Raw genomic sequence first — 16,981 nt, forward strand, 5'->3', positions numbered from 1 at the left:
TAAAATATTTTATTTAATATGTATACCAGCACAATATTGTAAACCACGAACAGTGATTCTTCGAAAATTTAAATATAAATATTTTCTTAAATGTTTTTTTTTTTTGTTTTAGTATTTACTAGAAATTAATTTAATTAGTTGTGCGGTTTTCAAGAACTGTATAGGAATAGCGTAAGAAGTATTTACATAAATTATGAAATTTTATGGCTTTGAATTTGAAATTGGCACATGTATGGTACTAGATACGTGGCTGATGTCTTCAGATTTGGCAAGCATTCGTAATGACACAAGCATTTGTATTTTAAGTGACATATTTTTTTAATTTGCTCATATATGCTAAAATATTTACTTGATCTTAAAGTTTTATGTTTTAACATATGTTTGATATTAGTACAATAGAAAAGGAAAAAATTTTCATGGAAAAATATTATTATTTCTAATCCAAAATTTTTACATGTGTTCAATTATGATTAGAACAAATAAATTTTCTTAACGAGAAGTCGACCTGCAAAATTTGTTTTGATAATTTTACTAGACAAAATGATACAGACATCTTCACAAAAACATCTTGCTAATTTAACTAAAAAATATCTTGATATTTTTGTCAAGACATTTTTACTAAAAATGTGATGACTAAAGGTTAACAAATCATGACACATTGTTTAAATAAAAAGCTTTAACCGAATACTCTCCCAGAGTTGAGGTTCACATCATATCATATCCCATTCGGGAGTAGTCGGTAACGAAAGGGCGAATGTAATAGTTTAAAAGGGAAGGGAGCTCTAGGCAGTTAATCTAACAAACGTAAAACCATTCGATGCAACAAAAGCTGAACTAAAAATATGGGTGAGAGAATCCCATAAGGCCTTTTGGAATAATGAAACAGTGGGTAGAACCACGAAGATCCTATGGGGTGACCCTGATGAGAGCAAGACGAAAAATCTCCTTAAAATGAGCAAGTCTGAAATTAGTACGATGGTACGTATTCTGAGGGGACACACAGGATTACGAGCACATCTGTTATTCAAAATAATTCATTCACTTCCTTTTTTTCATGATAAGGAGGTAACAAGAGGCCCGATAGTGGCCTCGGTGAATTTTTTCGGATTTGATGTAGTATACATCCTCCTATGAACCTATACCCTACACCACTTTAGTGGGGATGGTATATTGTGTTTGTGCTGATGTTTGTAAAGCACAATAATATTGGTCCTATACCCACCTAGGAATCCATCTATACCCACCTACCTGTCCATCCGTCTGTCTGTCTGTCTGTCCGTCTGTATGTCTGTCTGTCTGTCTGTCCGTCCGTAAATGTAAAACTTGTAATCAAACTACAGGTCGCAATTTTGAAGATAATTCAATGAAATTTAGCATATGATCTTCCATTGTACGAAACCTATTGCAAATGTCTAACATCGGTCTATTATTTCACCTAGCCCCACGGCAACTGAATAACCGAATAGGGCTTTTAAGTTTATAATTATGTTTAATATACTCGTATCTCGACCCTGATGAATTTAGCAATTAAAGGGCTTCATTTGACCCTAACCTCATACAAAGCCACCATCAAAATATGACTTAAATGTCCACAATTTTATTCATGTCTGTCTGTCTGTCCTTCTGTCTGTCCGTCCGTAAATGTAAAACTTGTAATCAAACTACAGGTCGCAATTTTGAAGATAATTCAATGAAATTTAGTATATGATCTTCCATTGTACGAAACCTATTGCAAATGGCTAACATCGGTCTATTATTTCACCTAGCCCCACGGCAACTGAATAACCGAATAGGGCTTTTAAGTTTATAATTATGTTTAATATACTCGTATCTCGACCCTGATGAATTTAGCAATTAAAGGGCTTCATTTGACCCTAACCTCTTACAAAGCCCCCATCAAAATATGACTTAAATGTCCACAATTTTATTCAACAATAAATAGCTTAAGTATATCTGAAGCAAGGTACAATTGAACTTAAATGCTTTATTATGAAAAATAAATTATATTTTATATTTATAACTATTGTAGGGGATTATATGGTCGACCTAGCCCGACAATAATTTCTTACTTGTTTATTAATCATTTTTTATAATTTTTCTATTGAATTATAATTTATATTATTTATCTGTAGTTTATTTTCATTTAACAATTTTTAATTAAAATATTTCTAGGAATGAAAAAAAAAAATAAATAAATAATAAAATTTCTCTAGAAATCTTTAAAGTAAAACTTTTATTTTCAACAAAATAAGCTTTAATAAAAAATAAAAATAAACAGCATCCTTATAAATAATTGTATGAGTAGTATATATCAACAACCTGAGAAATTATTATCATTAATCACTTCCCTGGGTGAGTGTCATAAACTTAAATAAACCAACGAACAAAACCAACGAACATCATCAATTTTGAAATTAAATTTGAAGAAAAGAAAATCTCATATACTTCCGAACAACAATAAGTGAATGAATGAAAGAATGAGTGAGTGAGTGGTGAATGCAACATCATATTGCAATCACCACAAAGAAACACACATTCACAATCACCCACTTAGTATATGAGAATGATCATCATCATGATGACGATGACGACGACGATGACAATGATGACGTTGACAATATTAATGTTAATGATGATAATAATTTTACTGTTCATGATGCTGATGATGAAATGTCAAGCTAACATAAGACAAAACATAAAACAATGTCATATGTGTGAATGGAAATGATGAGAAAAAAAGTAATAATGAAGGAAATACTTATGTGTATAAAGAACGCAATGATAAACCAATGAACTAAAATGTCAAGTGCAAAAAAAGGGGAACAAACAAACAGAAACACCAGCATGACACAGAAAAAAAATGCATGCAATCAAATAATATTTTTCAAAATATTTATATTATGAAATATTTACAAAAGTAAGTATGTGCATTTTTATATTTTTATATGAGTCAGCAGAGGTTTTAAAGAATATATTGTTTGATTATAACAGTTTTCCCAATATATCATTCCGAAACGTTTGGCATTAAAAATTTGACCGAAACTTGAAAAACTTCAAACGTAAGGTCCACCGCTATTATTCAACTTAATGAGACTTAACATATGGTTTTGGGCAGAAGAATAAATTTTATATATTTTTTAATATTTTTTTACAAAATTTGTAATAATGTGTTTCTCTTGAAAATTTAATAATTCATAAACAAACTTTTGCTCAATTCTTAGAATTACTTTATATTTCCCAAAATCATCATTCATTAGATTTAATAAATCAAAAGTATATTTACATCATTAAGAATTCATTCTTTTGCATATTCTCTACTCTGTTTTACAGAAGTGTAAGTGTACACATCTATGAAAACCAAATCTACATGCACGTTTGCTCCTTCATTTTTCATTTCTACGTGAGTCTTTTGCCATTCAACACCCATCTCTACCATACATATACCCATATAGAGCAATAATATTTGAGGGTAATTTTTCATCAAACATGTTTGGCTTACATACATGTTGTAAAGATGCCAAATCATCATTATGCAAAATAAAAAGTGAAAAGAACTATGATGCATGATGTGGCAACAACAAAACAAACATACAGATTCCCTGACATTTGTTAAACCTTTACATTTACTAGTTTCAGTGTAGTTGATGTGACTTTGTCTGCCAAATGTTGGTATTAAATCGTTTTTCACACATTTTATGCAATCATTTCATAGCTAAAAGAAAGTGGTACAGGCTCATTTGGATATATCAAAAATTTTTCTAAAGAGTTGCAAGGCGTTGGCTGTCATTGTCACTCAGCCAGCAGGAAAAATAAACCATAAACACACAATCACCAATTCTTATGAACTTAAACACTGACTTATTGAATCTTGAACATAAAATACATAACACCAATATGTAGAAAAAAAAATATATAAATTATAATAAAATAAAACCAAAATAAAACCACAGGGGTGAATAAGTAAGCAGCAAAAAAAAAAAAATGTATAAAAATTGTCTCATTAATCATCTTATAGCATACCGCAGATGCGATAAACCAAATGGAACGCATAAAAATCTTTCTATATTAAATTTTCTTGTAAGACGTATAAATTTTAAATTTAAGGGGAAAAAGTATAGATGAACAATTGATAAATTGTTTTTGTGTTGTAATTTGGAAGACTGAATAAAAAAATATTTTGAAATTTGCTATGACAATGACAAAATGTTGACAAATCTGTTGTTTGGCAATTATTCAAAATTAGCAGAGCTTGATAAGTAACATTCTAGGAACAAAATCTGAAAATATTTCCAATATAATTACAATAACACTGTGTGTTTATTACATGTTAGGCTTCTCTGAAAATGCTATTTAATAACTTCTAAATGTGATTTTAAGTTATCCACCATCAATAATGATGGCAGTATATTGATTTTGTCATTCCGTTTAAAACATCGATCCACAAAAGTACACATATGTATATTCCGGGTCCTTATTACATTCTAAGGCAACCCATCATGTCCGTCCGTCTGTATGTTGAAAGACTCAATAGGATCCGAATAGAAACACATTGAAATCTATTGTGAAAATATATCTCCACCACGAAAACGTATCTCAATCTCAAAATCATTTGGGGTATGTTATAGTCACCGTTATGGTGATAATGAAGACTGTCTATTTCCTGCCTAATATGAATATCTTGTTTCACCTACCTCACTCCAAAATATATTATCTATCTATCTATCTATCTATCTATCTCTATCTATCTATCTATCTATCTATCTATCTCTATCTATCTATCTTCATCTATCTATCTATCTATCTATCTATCTATCTATCTATCTATCTATCTATCTATCTATCTATCTATCTATCTATCTATCTATCTATCTATCTATCTATCTATCTATCTATCTATCTATCTCTCTATCTATCTATCTATCTATCTATCTATCTATCTATCTATCTATCTATCTATCTATCTATCTATCTACTATCTATCTATCTATCTATCTATCTATCTATCTATCTATCTATCTATCTATCTATCTATCTATCTATCTATCTCTCTATCTATCTATCTATCTATCTATCTACTATCTATCTATCTATCTATCTATCTATCATCTATCTATCTATCTATCTATCTATCTATCTATCTATCTATCTATCTATCTATCTATCTATCTATCTATCTATCTATCTATCTATATCTATCTATCTATCTATCTATCTATCTATCTATCTATCTATCTATCTATCTATCTCTATCTATCTATCTATCTACTATCTATATCTATCTATCTATCTATCTATCTATCTATCTATCTACTATCTATCTATCTATCTATCTATCTATCTATCTATATCTATCTATCTATCTATCTATCTATCTATCTATCTATCTATCTATCTATCTATCTATCTATCTATCTATCTATCTCTATCTTCTATCTATCTATCTATCTATCTATCTATCTATCTACTATCTATCTATCTATCTATCTATCTATCTATCTATCTATCTATCTATCTATCTATCTATCTATCTATCTATCTATCTATCTATCTATCTATCTCTCTATCTATCTATCTATCTATCTATCTATCTATCTATCTATCTATCTATCTATCCTATCTATCTATCTATCTATCTATCTATCTATCTATCTATCTATCTATCTATCTATCTATTTCACTTTGCTGGATAGTTAGGAAAGGGTTTTAGATATTTTAGAATATCGTTTGTTATATATCAAATTTTAGTAAAAACATTACGTGTGAAAAGTGACTCCATTCTAATGTTCGTGGTCAAATTTGCTCACGTTGTTTAATGTATATCAAAAATTATTCAGCTTGGACATATTGATGTTTTTTACAAATGAAATATCGAATGAGAATTAAAAAAAATTTTGATGAATTTGCAAAGGAAAAAGTCATTATAATATTACAAGAATTTCCATAAAGCTAAAACAAAAACAACCCCTTTTTGGATCAATTACGCATACATACATACATATATATTTATGTATACAAATTCATATACAATTTATTCCGTAGCTATATACATATTGTTTATAATTTATTGTCTGCACCTGTGCAAGTGTATAAGTACGTGTAATCAGGGAGCACACGTGCAAATACTTGTAAATATAATTAAAAATTATTGTTACATCTCTAATCATAATCAAGTGCGTATGTTTAAGATACATATGTATGTATTAATCTTATATGTATATATATATATCTTATATGCATATATACATAGATATACACTCATATTTTAATATTTATACAGCTGAACATGGTCACATTCTTTAAGGAATAAACAAGTCTCAAAATTAATACGTCTTAAAATTTTGCAATATAGACTGTCGCTACGACTTACGTATAACAAATAATATTAGTAGACAATTTCAGATATAGTGCTCCAACTATTTGAGTACTTTCAACATGCAGATGGTCATAGCGAGATCATTCTAGAACCATTTTAGTTGGTCAATAATTAATGTTATAGAAGATATGTCAAATATACCCAAATCTTTTTTAATGTTGGGTATTAAAAGGACATTTGTTTTTTTTAGTCTTTTATCTGCCAGTTAATAGCAATGCGGTTTTACTAAATAGTAAATAAAGCAAACATATCCACAATGCTAATTCAATATATGTAATCAGTTATAACGTCTCTGTGTGAGTCAATCTTAATTCAAGTAGATTTTGCTACTGGTAATAGCATCATCTGTGTGGTAAACAGCTTCAATGTTTCTGTTGTAAGTAACCATACCTACAAGAATGTCCTTATTAAGGATATTACATTATTATTTAAATTAATAAATGAAAGAGAAGTCTTTACCTCACTTGCACTTATGTATATTCCAACCAACTAATATTTGTAAATTGCAAACGATACTATAAAACAATTATAACGCCATAAAGAAAATAAAGTTTATAAATCCAAGACATAATCTTTTGTACTTTACTACACTTGTCATTTGCTTTTATTATATGAATGTGTCTACACAAGTTTGGTGACACTTAGCAAAATGAAGTTTATGTTTTATCAAAAACATTTCATTTCAAAAACATTTTTTTTTTTCAAATTTTTTATTATGTTTCCCTCTTTACTCGCCTTTAAATTGAAAATGTATACAAGTATTAACATTTAAAAAGAATTTATGACATGTGTGAGACTTCTTCTGTGTTTTTATTTATTTTTTTATGTATTTTACATTTTTATGTTAATTTTTTTCTTCATTTTTATTTAGTGGGAGGGAGTGGGATTTTGCTGTGCGCGACAATTGATTTATGTTATAAACACTTGCTGTAGGGGTCGCTTCAGCACTTGCCATCGTGGCAACGGAAAAGGGGGGATTTATGTACTACTACTACTGTAGAGAGAAAAGACATCTTTGTCTTGTGAAAAATATGGATAATAAAAAATCATTATTAATGTTGTTTTATATTTTATGAACCAACAAACATTTACATATTTAGTTATTTAATTTATGTTTAAAATAATTAAGGCAGATTTTTTGGGGGGAAAATTTAAAGAAAATAAGAAAAAAAATTTAAACAAAGGAAAATTTAAGAAAATAATTGTTAAAAGTTAAATTCTTTTAAAATCCATACATACTTAATTGTATGTTTTTATACTTTTTAATTAACTACAAACAAAGTTGCCAACAAGTATAAGTATTATTAACATAAAGTTGAAATTACTTTGAAATTTTCTTGAAAGTAAATCTCCCCATTTAATTTTATCATAAAAGAATCGCTTTTATTTGATCTTCTGTCTGTTTTAATTGTCTATACGACAACGCGTCACAATTATTATGTTTCTTTTTGTTTTGCTATTCTGCTGTTGTTGATTTTTGAAGAAGAAATGTAAAATTTTTAATTTAAATTAAAAACGATTAAACGGAGAGTATAAAGTTAAAGTTTGCACATTTGTACATTAATTAGTTAAAATTTTTCGTATGAAACTAATTTCGTTACATGAGTAGCTCTATGAAAAGGGATTAATATTTTTAACGAGAAAAATACGTTTTCTTTTTATTATTTTTTTTTTTTATTTGTACACATGACTGAAACTAAAAACAAAGTGACTGTAATGATTGTAGCATATCAAAGCGATTAATTTGTAGGATATGGGGTGTTATGCTTGTTTTGCACTATTTTGAAAAAAAAAAGTTTGTTGACACGCTATAGTTTTATTGGGTATGGAAATACTATCAATGTTTGTGAGTCTGTAACGGGATCAGATGAGTCCCCATGAACATTTACAGTATTAACTTAGCTCCTTCAGTAACCCTTCAAATTAACTAATGTAATGTAGGGTATCATTTAAAAGTAATGACTGATATATAGTAGTGTAGTATAGTATTATACCCTACACCAATTTAGTATACCAATCGGCTCAGAATAATTTTCTAAGTCGATTAAGCCATGTCCGTCCGTCTGTCTGTCTGTCCAATCGGCTCAGAATAATTTTCTAAGTCGATTAAGCCATGTCCGTCTGTCTGTTTGTTTGTCTGTCTGTCTGTCTGTCTGTCCGTCTGTCCGTCTGTCCGTCTGTCTGTCTGTCTGTCTGTCTGTCTGTCTGTCTGTCTGTCTGTCTGTCTGTCTGTCTGTCTGTCTGTCTGTCTGCCTGTCTGTCCATGTAAACCTTGTAATCAAACTACAGGTCTCAATTTTGAAGATAATTGGATGAAATTTGGTACATATATTACTTTTGACCTAAGGACGAATCCTATATCGGTCCATTATTTCACCTAGCCCCCATATAACTGGACCCCCTAAATTGGGATTTGCAGCTCATAATTATGACAAATATACTAATATCGCTACAAAAATGAACAACTACGTTTTATACAAATATAAATGATACTGCAAAATTTCGTAATGAGCGGCCCTTATTTAACCCTAGTCCCCTGAAAATGCTTGAACGTCGTTAATTTCCTTTTAAACACCTGTATGTCAATGAAATTCGGTATAATTCGCTTTAATGTCGACAATAATCTCTCCATCAAATTTTGTTAGGATCGGTTCATCGGACCCTAACTCTCATATATATAGGTCGGCCACGCCCGACTACACTTTTATTACTTGTTTTAGACTATATTTTTATTAATAAAAGGAACTATCAGAGGCGATGTGAGTACGACAGCGGATTAACAAACTCGAAATCTCAAGTTCGTATCCATACCTATATCCAGGTGCTGTTGCTGAAACAACGGAGCCAACTCAATAGATGATAAAGGCTACCCTGAGATTAGGCCGTCAAAGCAGTTGCTTTCGTTAAGCACACGAACATCTTGCTAGTGAGAGTGGCAATGAGTTATTTGAGTTTCTGTTTGTGTGGCAAATACTCTCCAATGACATTTTCAACTCAATAGATGATAGAGACTACCCTGAGATTAGGCCGTCAAAGCAGTTGCTTTCGTTAAGCACACGAACATCTTGCTAGTGAGAGTGGCAATGAGTTATTTGAGTTTCTGTTTGTGTGGCAAATACTCTCCAATGACATTGTCGTGCCAAAATAATATATAAGCCAATGTAGAAGTAGTGAAAGATAATGAGGTTTTTAACTCATTACTTTTCAATGTAAATTTTTGCTGTTTATATATAGTAATATGGTATTTCAAGTCGACTTAATCCATTTCCAACTATTTTAATATAAATACTTTTCTTTATTTATATTTTTCTGTTCTCCTTAAATTTAACAGTTTGATGTCAACTAAATATGCTGCATTCTAAACTCTATATTTGAGTAGATTGTTGTGGCTGTGTATTTTAAATACTTTCGGGTTGTGTGGTGCGGTTATGCTCTAGAGTTTATGGCAAATTAAATTTAGTTTTTATTTGAATGCGTTCTAGAGATGTTGCTGCCTTACTACGTTGTTGTTCTTTCGTTCTTTTTTTACATACAAACATAGTTTTTAGTTTCTAAAGGGCTATTTTTTTTATTTGTTTTTGTGTTTATATTTTGTATATTCAATTTAATTTAATAAAATATGTTGAAAATGCTAGAATAAATTTCAATTAAAATAAAAATATGACACTAAAAATGTAATCATGAAAAGTGTAAATATTTATATACCATTAAGTACTTACATATGTGCATAAATAATTGAAATTGATTTTTTTTTGGTGCAATTAAGAGAAAACCCCAGCAAAATTTTTTGAAAGTGGTAAGAGTAATATTTTAAAATGTTAGTAGATTAATTATGTGGAAAATATATTATAATATTTGTTTAATAATCGTACATTTTGTAAAAAAGGTACTAATGTACTTTAAAGTCGATTTAGTCCTTTAATTAGTCTATGTATCAAAAACTTACTTACGGCATTAATACTTAGCTGGGTTATGTGAAAATTATTGTGCAATTATTTTTTTTTTATAAATTCGTTTTATTTAATCTGTAATGCATATTTTAAACTTATTAATTTTTGTACTTATAAATAATTAATTTATGTTTTGTTTTTATATTTTCAGCATTCAAATAAAACTGCCGGTGAAAAAATTAAGGTAAATTATTTTATACTGTTTTTCTATTTAAACTGCGCTAAATTATTTATTGTAATTTTAATAAAACATTTAAACTGTCACATATTTTAATTGTTTTAAGCAGTTAGTATAAGGATATAGCAGTATATCCTTCACCTTCGGCAGGAGGGTATGTATGAAGAACTTTATTATTCCGTTTACAATTTCCATAATATAATTTTATGAGATATTTGGAAGGGGACTAGTTATGGACCCATTCAGAAATTTTTGTTTATATGAATTCTACACAGAGGAACTAAAATATACACGCCTGGTACCAAATTAACACAAAATTTTTCAATAACATTCATTGTCAAGTATATACATACATACAACAACAACATTTAATGTTGACCACGCAACTTTGTCAACATTGCAACAATTCGTTGTCGCAATCTGAACTTTATGAACATCCGTTGTCTAAATGTTAACAAACGTGGTAAGCTCACTATTGACAATGCATTTTGAGCTTACGACGTTTGTTAACTTTTAGACAACGGATGTGCATAAAGTTTAGTTTGCGACAACGAATTGTTGCAATGTTGACAAAGTTGCGTGGTCTTCTAATGGAAGTTATTAACAATAAATTAATTTTCCAAAAATATGTACATTTGTATTTCCGCCAATTTTCAACAGGAATCAAGTTTTGGCATAGAAACAAATTTGTGATAGTTTTAATGGAATTATATTGGATAGTTTTTGTGAAAATTGCATTCGAATGTGCAAAAAAAGACTTAATTTTTTTCCTAATTTTGATTCATAACTTTTCCCAATGTAAACCGATTTTGCTTATTTTCAATCTAAACAATTTATATAAATGAAGTACATATTGGGTGAATTTGGTTAAATTCTATTGCTTCGTTTTATCGTGAGAGTGTTTTACACAGACAGACGGACAGACAGACAGAAAGACAGACAGACAAAGCTAAATCGACTTAGAATTTGATAAGGAGCTTTTTTAAATTTTGATTAATAACTCTTACCGATGTAAACCGATTTTGCTTATTTTCAGGAAATTGAAGAACATATTGGGTAAATTTGGTTAAATTCTGAGAGTGTTTTACACAGACAGACGGACATACAGACGGACAGACAGACGGATGGACAGACAAAGCTAAATCGACTTAGAATTTGATAAGGAGCTTTTTCTAAATTTTGATTAATAACTCTTACCGATGTAAACCGATTTGTTCATTTTCAATACCAAACAAATTAGGAAGAAAATGTTGGGTGAATTTAAATTAAACATTTTTGCATCGTTTTGTTATTAATTTGAAATTGCTGGATTGTGAAACAAAACGATAAAACGTCAATAATAAGTTATATATGTATTCATATTTTTTATACCCTCCACCACCATCAGTGGTGATAGAGGGTATATATAAGTTTGTCGTTTCCGTGTGTAACACCAAGAAATATTCATCTAAGACCCAACAAAGTATATATATTCTGGGTCCTTATGAAATTCTGAGTCGATTTAGCTATGTCCGTCTGTCCGTCTGTCTGTCTGTCTGTCTGTCTGTGTAAAACACGCTCACGTTAAAACTAAGCAAAGGAAATCAACCAAATTCACCCAAAATATTTACTGTTATCCTAAGCAGTTTGGTATTGAAAATCAGCAAAATCGGTTCACAACGTAAAAAGCTATGAGTAAAAATTTCAGACTACCTCGAAAAAAATTACGTTTTTTTCATCATTCTTTTGAAGTTTTCTCAGAGACTACCAAAGATATTTCGATGAATTTTGTCACACATTATTTTTTCATAGCAGTAATCAATTATGTTGAAAATCTTTACAATCGATCCAATATTTCCCATAGCCCCCATACAAAGGTATGCATTCCCGGAAATTAGTTTATCGTTAATAACTCCCTCAAATATATCGGTATTAACACAAAATTTTGCACATGCAAATATAATGTGAACAGAAATCATACTGTCAACGCAGATCTCAGTCGGTCCACAATTGGCCATAGCTCCCATACAAGGTCCACTTCCGAAAATCATTTAAAAGCTCATATTTCATTGTCATATAAAGCCATCTTGATGAAATTCGACACAAATATGTTTAGTCTAAATATAAATCACTCTACAAAATTTTTTCCGGATAGGTCCATAATTGGTCATAGCTCCCATATAAAGTCCACTTCCGAAAATCACTAAAACGCATATATTTCATTGAATTATAAAGATATCGGGATAAAATTCGACTCACATATGTTATGTATACATATAAATCATTTTACTAATTTTGTTTTGGATCGGTCCATTATTGGTCATAGCTCCCATATAAGGCCCACTTCCGAAAATCATTTAAAAGCTCATATTTCATTGTCATATAAAGCTATCTTGATGAAATTCGACACAAATATGTTTAGTCTAAATATAAATCACTCTACGAAATTTTTTCCGGATAGGTCCATAATTGGTCATAGCTCCCATATAAAGTCCACTTCCGAAAATCACTTAAACGCATATATTTCATTGAATTATAAAGATATCGGGATAAAATTCGACACAAATATGTTTTGTATACATACAAATCATTTTACTAATTTTGTTACGGATCGGTCCATTATTGGTCATAGCTCCCATATAACCCCATTTCCGAAAATCACTTAAAAATACATATTTCATTGTCAAATAAAGCTATCGTGATAAAATTCGACATAAATATATTTCGTATAAATATGAATTATTCCACTAAATTTTTTCCGGATAGGCCCATATTTGGTCATAGCTCCCATATAAGGTCCACTTCCGAAAATCGCTTAAACACATATATCTCATTGAATTCTAAAGCTATTGGGATAAAGTTCGACAAAAATACGTTTTGTGTACATTCAAATCATTTCACCAAATTTTTTACGGATCGGTCCATTATTGGTCATAGCTCCCATATAACCCCATTTCCGAAAATCACTTAAAAATACATATTTCATTGTCAAATAAAGTTATCTTGATAAAATTCGACACAAATACGTTTTGTCTTTATATGAATCACTCTACGAAATTTTTTTCGGAGAGGCTCCCATAGAGGGTCCACTTACGAAAATCACTTAAACGCGAATATTTCTTTGAATAATAAAGCTATTTGGATAAAGTACGACTTGAATATGTTTTGTGAGCATATAAATCATTCTACCAATTTTTTTTCCGGATTGTTCCATATATGGTAATAGCTCCTTCAAAAAAATCACTTAAACGCACATATTTCATTAACAAATAAAGATATCTTGATAAAATTCGACACAAATATGTTTTGTGTAAGGTCGTAGCTCCTATACATATAAAGTTCACTTCCGAAAATCACCTAAACGCACATATTTCATTATTAATAAATCTATTGTAGTAAAATTCGACTTGAATTTTTTTGGCATATAAATCATTATACGAAATTTTTTCCTTAACGGTTGATAATTGGTCACAACTCCCATATAAGGACCATTTCCGAAAATTACTCAAATGCACATTAACAATCAAAGTTATCGGGATAAAATTCGACATAAATGTGTATTTTGTATATATAAATCATTCTACGGATTTTTTCTTCCGGATCTGTCCATAGGTTGTCTTAGCTCCCATATTAATATACATTTTTCTCGACCTAATTAAAATTAGTTTGACATATGCATAAATGTTAGTACCCTCAATAAGGAAACAAAAATTTTGCCAAGTTATCTAAAAATTAGATAGTTAAATGGGTTTCAATAAAAAGTAGCTTGCTGGTGGAGGGTATTTAAGATTCGGCACAGCCGAATATAGCACTCTAACTTGTTATCTATTTATTTTACAAAAAAAAATAATTCCGAAAACCTCTAAAATGAACCATCTTACCCTCATTTGCCTAAACTGTTTCCATCTCCTATATATTTATATTTGTTTAATAAAATAATCCTATTATTTGCTTCTTAGTTTAGAAAAAAAATATTTAATATCATTACAAAAAAAAATGTAAATTTAATGTTAATTAATATGACTTGTCATTGCGCTTCTTTTCCCACCAAATTAAAGTATAATTTCTTATTTCTTTTGTTATACACATCTACCGGATAATGGGTTGTAAATTATGTTTGTCATTGTGTCTACAAAAATTAAAAAGAATAAAAATGAAGACAATAATGAAATATTAATTAGGTTCTTCCAGGAAATCTACCAAGCAGAATAAGTTCGAAATGAAATATTAAAGAAAAAGTAAATGAAAGTGTAGAGAAAATAATGAAAATACATTATTCGCGTTATGTTTATGTTAAAAAAATAAAATCAAAGAAATTTGTTAAATATTTATGCTTGTTTATTTTAAGATATAAATTTGAATACCTTTTTAAAGAATTATATATTTTTTAATTTTAATGATTCAAAATTGATTAAAAATATTACAGAGTTTATGACTGAACAGATGTTGAAACAATCAAAATTATTTTTACTGACATATTTATGTAACTGACAAATTTATTACTTTGCGAATACATTACTGACAGCGAAATTTAATTAAAAATGAGCTCAAGGATAATAATTACATTTAGAGTAAAAGGATAGACTCAGGAGATAAGTTATATACTCAATTACAAAAAATTCGGGGCAAGCACAATACTAGCTGCATCATTGACTGCAGCTAAATGATGGTATCTGGGCCCATATTATCCTGTTAGCATTCTAAGGTCAGCTTTTCCATGAATACATTTATGTTATTATATGTATGAATAGATTGACTAATGATCCAGATCTATAGAAAGATTTTTATAATGTATCAAATGCATTTCTGCTAAATCTACAACTTAAACAGTCGAACAGATGAAGCATAATCGCATTGGTCATGGCACCCTCCTACAAAAGATAGGCAGACCAATCATAGGGCAGGAAACAGACTGCACACTATCTATACTGAATTTTAATAGGTCATTCAAGACCAGAATACCAACAAGGGATGATCGTACTAAGGACGATGTGATCTCGATCTATACTGATCAGAAAGTGGCAGAAAGGGGCACGAGTTCGGGAATCTTCTCAGAAAAACTGAATCTTAGACTACCTGGGCCTTCTTCAGGCAGTGATATCTCGAAAATTCGACCATACATATATACTTCGACAGCCTTGCATCAATCAAGGCCTCTTAACAGCAATGTTATTAAGTCGAAATGTCTTCTCAACTGTATTTAATCATTGGCTCAACTAACGTAACATCATGTTGACTTCATATGGGTTCCAGAACATGAGCGCATCCGGATAAATGAAATATCTGATGAATGCGCAACCAAAGGGTTATCCCTATACATAACCCTTGCGCAAAAGGGATATTCACACTTCCCTGGCGACCCTATCAAAATTGATAGATGACTGGGCTTTGAGTGAGATGGAACTCAGGTGGTCAAACATCACCACTGCTCTGACACACTCTGACAACGGACAGCACTAGGACTCTCTTGTTTCTTAGTAAGATTAGGGCTTCTAACTGGTATAATTACTGGGCACTGTATGACTGGACATATGTCGGAGCGTATAGGCTACCCTCATTATAGCTACTGTAAAAGCTGTTTGGACGAAGAGGAAGTGCAATCGGTACTATACCTTCTATGTGACTGACCAGCCTTACAAGAACACATACTACTCTATATTGGCAGAGCTTTTTTTCATGATCTGGACTGTCTCAGAGATACGTCACTAGTAAACATGATCGGTTTTATTAGGAACACCGGCTGGTTTTCACGAAGACCGCAAGAACCAAATAGTCAACGAAATTAGGGGGAAAAACCATACTCTCAACACAAGGGAATGGCAATTCTAAGGGTAACACAATGGGCCACAAGGTCCCCGAGTGAACTCGCGAGCAACCCACGTAATCTAACTTATATTGGCTCCTATTCTCGTTGCTGTACTAAATAGAGTGATCCTCAACATCATCTTTAATTAAGGGTCGATAATTTGGTTTCTAGTTATTCAATGTATTAGATAAAAGACCTTGTCTATAGTAGAATGAATTCCAAGGCCATGCCTAATAATTTGAGCGATTTTAAACCCTTAGTTTCTTCCTACCTAACTCTAAGGAAGATGGAATGTGAAAAACTGATATTCGTTTTCATGGGAATGAGATCTATAGTCAATACCCAAAGCAGTTTTGATATTCTTATAACCATGCTTCATCCAGATTTAAATAAGTAATTTAAATATTTTTATGACTTTTTGACGGAGCACTGCATTAGTTTTAACAAGGACCAATACATTTAGAAAGGGAAATTCATCGAAACATTTAACGTTATTAGCAAATAGCTTCAAATTACTCAGTTTAACTGAGTATTATTACTCCATAGATAAATCATAAGAATGCTGAATGCCGGCCGAAAACAGTAACTTTTTCGTTACATGAAATTTACTTTTGGGTTACTAGATTCCCGATTTATACTATTTTGATTATAGAACTTGTTTTCAAAAAATTAAACTTACAAAGTGTAAGTACATG

The 16,981-nt window shown here is 30.3% G+C and overlaps 1 protein-coding gene across 3 annotated transcripts in view; it reads left to right on the plus strand.

Moving 5' to 3' along the window:
* LOC119614774 overlaps positions 1 to 16,981 on the plus strand; it is a 169,410-nt gene that overhangs the window by 105,298 nt on the left and 47,131 nt on the right. For all 3 annotated transcript variants that reach the window (XM_037970897.1, XM_037970889.1, XM_037970884.1), the window contains exon 3: positions 10,475 to 10,507. The gene's annotated coding sequence lies outside the window, so the exon portion shown is untranslated. The remainder of the gene's footprint in view (positions 1 to 10,474; positions 10,508 to 16,981) is intronic.

Source organism: Lucilia sericata, unplaced genomic scaffold (assembly GCF_015586225.1).
Source record: "Lucilia sericata isolate MDLA Ls3-8-SP2 unplaced genomic scaffold, ASM1558622v1 Contig000044F_arrow, whole genome shotgun sequence".
In the NCBI taxonomy this organism is placed as follows: Eukaryota; Metazoa; Arthropoda; class Insecta; order Diptera; family Calliphoridae; genus Lucilia; species Lucilia sericata.